The sequence below is a fragment of the Diachasmimorpha longicaudata genome, chromosome 18 (assembly GCF_034640455.1).
Source record: "Diachasmimorpha longicaudata isolate KC_UGA_2023 chromosome 18, iyDiaLong2, whole genome shotgun sequence".
Classification (NCBI taxonomy): Eukaryota; Metazoa; Arthropoda; class Insecta; order Hymenoptera; family Braconidae; genus Diachasmimorpha; species Diachasmimorpha longicaudata.
In genome coordinates this window covers 2,638,704-2,646,537 of record NC_087242.1, presented here as the reverse complement: position 1 = coordinate 2,646,537, position 7,834 = coordinate 2,638,704, and the positions used below count along the sequence as shown (strand labels likewise).

Here is a 7,834-nt window from a genome sequence, read left to right as displayed (position 1 = left end):
GAAGAATAGCTTCAAAACTTGAGTCGAAAATGACAGAAAAAACGATTTTGAAAATTTTTGAGATACGAGAGTCGCTCCCTTCATTACCGACTGCAGGTAACCGGGAGGATGGTGTCCACCTCGAGTTTTCAAACATTAATTAAAATAATTTATTCTTTTCAAATTGATTTCAGCTTGAACCCTCCGACTTTTGAAAAGTGAATCATTTTTTTAAACCATTTTTCGAATTTTTTCATCGAATTTTGACTGAAAATTCACACCGCAAAGTTTTTTCGCCATTTTCGTATTTTATTTAGTCACAAGATGTCAATTGACGATTGACTGTCGCCCATTAACGGACTGATCATCGGCTAATTTAATCAGCCGACCGTCGTTCGACTCCACCAATCGATCTCCTATCGAACTCCTATCGATCGATTCGCCAGAGGTGCCATCTCCCGTCCCAATCGCGAACTGAAATGCCCCAAAATGGACAACAGTCCGGAAAAGTCACTTTTCCATACCACCAGCGAAATAATCGGTTTCGATTATCGTTCGACCCAATATTTATAACAAACGATAGATGTGATCTCCAAGAACGTTCATGATCTACATTTCATGAAAAAACAATGGAATTATCCGTTTGACCAAGGAAACTAGTTCAATTGTCTCGATCTGTTAAGACTCGAGAAATTTTCTTAAATCAAGTTGAATTATCTGGTGGGATCTGTCCACTGAGTAATTTTTCAATTACCACAGATTTCCGGTTTCGACAAAGACCACCCACAAACTTTTGTACTCTAGAGGACAGCTGTGTTCGGTGAATTAGTTTCAGTCGTGAAAATTCTACGCACAAATGGATTATGTGAAAATTTTGGGTCTAAACATTTTTGAAGATATATATTCTATAGAAATTTTTCGATATGAATTTTTTTTACTCTTCCTTACTGTTTCGCTGGGAGATTCAAATAAATTGGAACCGAGGAATTCTTAGGACAAATAATATTCGATTTTTCTATGGAATGAGTTCTATAGAAAAATCGAATTCTATAGAACGAGTTCTGTAGACAAATCGAATCAATAAAAAAAAAAAAGACAAATCGAATTCTATAGAATGATTTCTATAGAAAAATCGAATTCTATAGACTTTTTTATGCATAAGTAGAATAATTTTGGGGACTTGGAATCTAAATTAAACTAATTCTATAGGAAATCCAAGTCTATAGATTTTTTTTCTATAGATTTTTTTTTTAATTTTAATTTAAAAAATGCATCCATGAGTTATTCTACTTTTCTGTTTCGACTTTGAAACTTAATTCTCTCAAATTTCTCCATTATCTCAGATTCTATAGCCACCTGTCAACATTATTCAACAAGATTTTTCGTTCCAATCGTATCTACTTCTATCGAATTAACAAGTTAAATGAGATGATGAAAAATTGAATGAAATTATTTTTTCTAAAATTTTTTAACAATCTCGTTAACATTATAAAATGGTCCGATATGAGAGAGAGAAATATTTCAGCAAAAGAAATTGTCAATCGGATCCGAACGTGAAACTTTAATTTATTTTTAGATATATTTGGGACATTGAGCACTTGATAATTGGAAAATTGTAAAATAATTAAGTTGCACAAGATTATGGCGTGGAAAAAGCAATTTCATCAGTGAAAATCCTTCGAAAATTAATCTCACAGTAGCGCACGTCCTCCACACAAGTACAAGTGACTCACACAACCCAACAATTCGTTGAATGCTAATTTCAATAATCCACGAAGACAGTTCTTTCTTTGAATTCCTGGAAGTTGCGTTTAGGCGCTTTGTTTTCACATAAACGACATCTCCCCACAAACCAACAGATTCCTTATCACTCGTTCTATTCTCTTACAAAATTTCCTCGTAACGAATGGAGCGCGTGTATGTTATCAAAATCTCGTGTTCACGTTAACAATAAATTACCGTTAAATTGTTGATCTTACGAATTAATCGATGATTTTTTTTCCACAAATTATTTATTTACCGGAGCCCAGGGAAATCATCAACTCCAGGGAAAATAAAAAAAATGAGAAGATGAATTAAGGGGTTACATGGGTTTCACGGTTTCAAAAAATCGATTTTTTTTTTTTTGTCTAATTAAATTCTATAACATCTCTAGAATATTGTCCTAAATTTTCAAATTGATCCGAGTAATAGTTTCGGAGATACAGCCCTGAAAAGACGGACGCTCCAGGTCAGGTAATTCAAAGTGTCTAGAGCCGTTTAAAGTGTCTAGAGCCGTTTAAAGTGTCTAGAGCCCAGATAAGCCAGAGTTCGTCATCGACAGGAGCAAAAGGATGCCCTGGACATTGCAGCTGCAGCAGGTTCTCTACTTTATGGCCCAGGAATCGACGATTCAATGTAAGTTGAAAAAAAAAATTTTTTCCCCACTCTTATTGTCTCCAAAACTTTGAACGCGTTTTTCTCAAAACTATGTTTTCAAAGTCGGTTGTCAAGATTTCTCGCGAACTACTCAACCGATCTTAATGAAATTTTACACAAGTCTTCGAGATATTATTTACAAGGTCTTGAACGAAGGATTTTTTTTTTTTTTAATTACAACTATTTAAAAATTGAAAAATTTCGAGAAATTTTCATCAAAATTTGCATTTTTTTATAAAAATGTCTGCCAAAAATCGAATTTTCATTTTTTTTTTTTTTCCTTCGTCCAATACCTAGTTTATTGTCTTTACTAAAACACGAATTTTTTCCGTTCATTTCAGATAATCCTGAAAGAAGTTCTGCTGACAACGCGGAGGCACCTTTTTTCCGAGGGACTGCCGGAAATGGCGTCGTAATGGCCGCCATCTTGATATTTTTTTTTGAAAATTTCACAAAATGTTTATTAAATATGTATCTTTTAAATCATAAAAAGTTTCATCTAAATATTTCATTTTTTACATGCAAAAAAAATTATTGAAAAAAGGCCGTTTTTTGCCCGACGAAACCCATGTAACCCCTTAAAGAGTGCGAGTGACTAGTCATCGTCGCAGGGGATGACTCATCGCTGGGCAATCCATGGCGAGACGCTGGGTGACACTCACACTGGGATCACAGCGGAATTCCGCGGGGATCTTCCATCAGTCCCAACAAGAGATGATTCGAAATCTGCTCAGCAATTCTGTGAATGAAACGGATGAATTCATTATGTCCATAAACTATTTATGAGACTGATTTTTTTTCGTATCACCGGGTACCGGGAGTCGTCTTCGCTGGTATCGATAACGTAATTTTGGGAGAGGCCGGGGAAAGACGTGAGTCACCGGGTGATTAATAGGAATCATCGGTGTGATTGAGCATGTGGTGATAAAGATGAAATGAATTTACTTAGAAATTAGTTGATGAGGTGGTAAATTTTGTTGGGAATTAATGTTGCGAGGGGGGGATACGATTTTAAGGTTGCGACAATGTTGGGGGAATGTTGATTATCATTGATGGGGTAAGGTTGGATATTTGCTTCGTTAGGGTCCATAACGTACTTTTTTATTGATTTAAATATTAATATTGAGGTAAAGGTATGAAATTGTAAGGTTGCGACAAGGTTGGGGCAATGTTGATTATCATGGATGAGGTAAGGTTGGATATCTGCTTCGTTAGGGTCCATAACGTACTTTTTTATTGATTTAGAAATTAATATTGAGGTGAAGGTATGAAATTGTAAGGTTGCGACAAGGTGGGGACAACATTGATTATCATGGATGGGGTAAGGTTGGATATTTCCTTCGTTAAAGTCCATAGCGTACTTTTTTATTGATTTAAATATTAATGTTGCGGTAAAGGTATGAAATTGTAAGGTTGTGACAATGTTGGGGCAACATTGATTATCTTTGATGGGGTAAGGTTCGATATCTGCTTCGTTAGGATCCATAACGTACTTTTTTATTGATTTAAAAATTAATATTGAGGTAAATATATGAAATTGTAAGGTTGCGACAATGTTGGGGCAACATTGATTATCATTGATGAGGTAAGGTTTGATATCTGCTTCGTTAGGATCCATAACGTACTTTTTTATTGATTTAAAAATTAATATTGAGGTGAAGGTATAAAATTGTAAGGTTGTAACAATGTTGCGACAATATTGATTATCACTCATGGGATAAAGGTAGATATCTACTTTACTGCAATCGATAAGGCATCTATCATAGCTCTGGAAAAAGCATAAAAGCCGGAAAATCTTTGTCAATAAATTCAGCTTCAATCACCAGAAATTATATCCGCATTGGAGAATGAATCGTCCTGGCGGAAGTCTGTGACTCACTTCTGCGATTTTGGTGCGGAAAGATCATTGTTTCAAACCACAACAATGGGACTGAGGGGTTGGCGGCAAGATAAAGAGAATTATTTATGATTTTACTATCTACCGAGCCGATCATTGTTCCACTGAAAAAAATCTTGGAAACTAGTTTAACAATTTTTACGGCAGCTCAACTATCATTTTGGGAAAAATTCTTTTCCCTCATTATTCATTTAATATTCCCCCATTCAACTAAATTATTTTCATTCCACGAACAAGTGCGCTAAATTTTAAAAAAAAATCTTTATTTTCAACTAAATAAAAATACGATTTAACTACAAAATATAAAAATATTTATTCTGCCAACTCAATTACTGGGAACAATAATTGTGATTTTTGCAAAAATCTAACAAATGTTTATTTTATATTCATATTAAAAAAATTGTTTACAATATTACTTTCAGCTAAACATTTATTTACTTTTAGTTTATGAATTATTTTTTACCCTTTTTTTTTTCCTTGAAATTTTTTCATCCCGAAAGGAGCATAATACCATACCCTGAAAATAATGATCCTTCGTCATGACAAATGCCCGGATGAATGAACAATTCATCCCAGAACGTGAATACATTCTGCAAAAGTACAAGTGAAATCCAGAAATAGCGAAAGAGATGTCTTTGACCACCAGAATAATTTATTCTCGTCGTTGCATCGCGAGGTCAATGCTACGCCCGAAAATTCAGTTGAAATTCCCGCCACATTTGTCACGACATTCCTCCGATAATTCTCTAATTATTTTTTGAGTAATGGGGGGGGGGGGAGTGGCGTTTAAATCATCTATTGATTTTTCCATCAAGCCGGAAAAAAAAATGCAAGGGAAAAAAAAAATAATTATCATAAGTGAGTGACGCGAGAGGGAATCATTCCAGTCGCTGCGCTGAGTCACTTGTACAAAGGACAAACTACGGATCAACAAAAGAATTAAAAGTTGATCGATTCGAACTCATGTAGATTCGATGACGATTTTTTTTCGCATTATTTCGGGGGGAAAATGAGGAGATTGAGATTTTTTTGGGGGTTGGAGGGAAAATTGTATTTGAATTTGAATTTAACGCGCCAAAAAGAAGGGAGAGGGTTAAAAAATATTGTGCTTTCAATACTATGGGAGGATAATCGATAAAAAGTGTAGGTATTGATTTCTTCGGGTTGGAATTGATTTGAAAAAATTTGTTGCATTTTTCTTTATTTCTTGAAATTTTTTGGGGATTTTTCTGGGATTTTAGTCGATTGAAAAATAATCTGATGATTGAAAAAATGTTTTTAAAATGTCGAATGTGGGTTTGAGGTACATTAATCAAATTTGTGGATCATATTGGAGGGGTTGGGGTCACGATTGGGTGAGATTTTTCAAAATGACGTGGAAAATCAGCAAAAAAAAGAAGAAATCAGCTGAAAGAATTGTCATAATGGAAATTATTATTTCCAAAATTTCAATTCTCATTGGGTTAAATCAGGTGGTAATTTCATCATTTTTCCTAGATTCCCGACGTGTCGATAAGGTAGGGAAAAGGGTAGAATTATCATTCCCCACTGCCCCTCAAGTAAAACTAATCACTTTAAAAATTATTAAAATTGTTGTGATTCTCCAAATCTGTTCGAAAATGACTGCGAAATTTTTTGATCCATCAAATAACAAATTTACGAAAAATCATCGAAATTTTGACTTTTTTTAGAGCCCTCCAATGACGCCATCAATATCTTAACGATATCCTATTACTTGACCGACTTCATTCTGATATTTCTCTGGTTTTAATCGACTCAATTTAATTTCCCGAATTCCTTCCTTTAATTAAAACAAAAATTCACCAGATTCTCATTTATTTCGAATTTAATTTCGACGATTGAAGTGGATTCTAATTCGATGGAACATTTGGTTAATTATTCTCCAGTGAAATGTCTTTCTATTTTCTGAGTCAGAGCTTTCGAATCATTTTAAACTAATTTAAACAAATCATTGATAACATTCTTGAGTCATTAATTTGGTTAATTACGCGACCATTACAAAATGTGTACCAATTTTATTTATTTTTGCGTTGAGAGAAATTTTAATGGAAATAAAAATCGTCAAAGAAATTCTATACTACATTAATTAATTTATCGTTTGGTTTACAATGTCAATGAGATCATTAACATTGTCATGTCATTCTCTGTAATTATTTAATTAAATCCGTGAAGTTTATTGGCCCTCACGATTAAATAAAAATTGTTTTATAATTGAAATTGATTTTGACATTTTTCACGTTTGACTCGTGGCCAGTTTTTGTTGAATATCTCGTAATCTATGAGAGATAGAAAATTGTTTATCATGACCTTTTTTGTAGAGCATATTAAGCACTACAACAAATGTCATGACAAAAAATTCGCTATCTCTCTTAGATTTCGAGATATCGCTCCAAAACTCGAGAAAAAAATAATTCAATTTGTCTCGCATTATCGCTTCGCTACTGAATTATTTCTTTAATTATTTGCATTATTTGCATTATTATATTTTATATTAAAATTCTGTTAATAATCTGGAACAAAAATATAATGTTGTTGATCGTATTTGTTTTAGACATTCATGGTCGAAAAAACCATTTGAAAAGTCCTTTAAAGTCTTAAATATTTATTTGTTTAGCAAAATGATTTTTTGCGGTGAGATAACATCCGAGAAATAGGTCCCAGCGGGATAGAAATGGGCCCTAGAAATTGCTGGAATAAATTCACCGCAGATTCACGCCCTATCGTGACCATCGGAAAGTAATGAAGGGGGTGATGGATCTGACCCATCGAAATACATTAAAAAAATAAGCTCTGACGATGGTAATTTAGCGATAGTCATCACCAGAATGTGACCGTAACGTGAGGGAATAAATAAAAATATTTTACGGAGAGAGAAATTTTCTGGTAAAAATTATTGCACCGATTTTTTTTATTGCTTCAAAGTGGTGTGACTCTTCCCTGGGTTATTTACACTGTCAATATTTTAGTTAGAATGCATTAAATTTTTTTTTTGTTTCCACATTAATATTTTAAATATGAAGTTTGAATTTTTTGAGGTTTTTCTGTAGTTTTTCATGTATTTAAGGTTGTTGTTGTGTAAAATATTTAGTGGACTGTTTTCGTTTAAATTTTTGTGGAGAATAGTTCAATAAAGTAGTTGTTAAATGATTAGTTTTTGTAGGAAATTGTCTGTTTTTAATTTGAGATAGAAATTTTTGAAAATTGTTCTCGTGTTTTGAACGTCACGGATTAGAATTTTTTTTAATTGTAGTTATAATAATATAGATTACGATATATGCAATGATGCTACATAAATTTTTTGCAGGGACTGTCACCCAACACCACCTTAATCCAAAAACTTCCCAAAAAAAATCCAAAAAATTCTTGAGGATCACAAAATAATAGAAATTACGATATATTCAACGACGTTACACAAACTTTTTGCAGGGACTGTCACCCAATACACCCTTAATCCAAAAATTAACCCAAAAAAAAATTCAAAAAATTCGTGTGGATCGTAAAATAATATAAATTACGAAA

The 7,834-nt window shown here is 33.3% G+C and overlaps 1 long non-coding RNA gene across 1 annotated transcript; it reads left to right on the top strand.

Moving 5' to 3' along the window:
- The first annotated feature begins 1,830 nt into the window (after positions 1-1,830).
- On the top strand, positions 1,831-2,962 carry LOC135170897 (uncharacterized). Its single transcript, XR_010300450.1, has 2 exons — positions 1,831-2,376; positions 2,739-2,962. It is a non-coding gene; the product is annotated as an uncharacterized LOC135170897 (long non-coding RNA).
- The last annotated feature ends 4,872 nt before the right edge of the window (positions 2,963-7,834 follow it).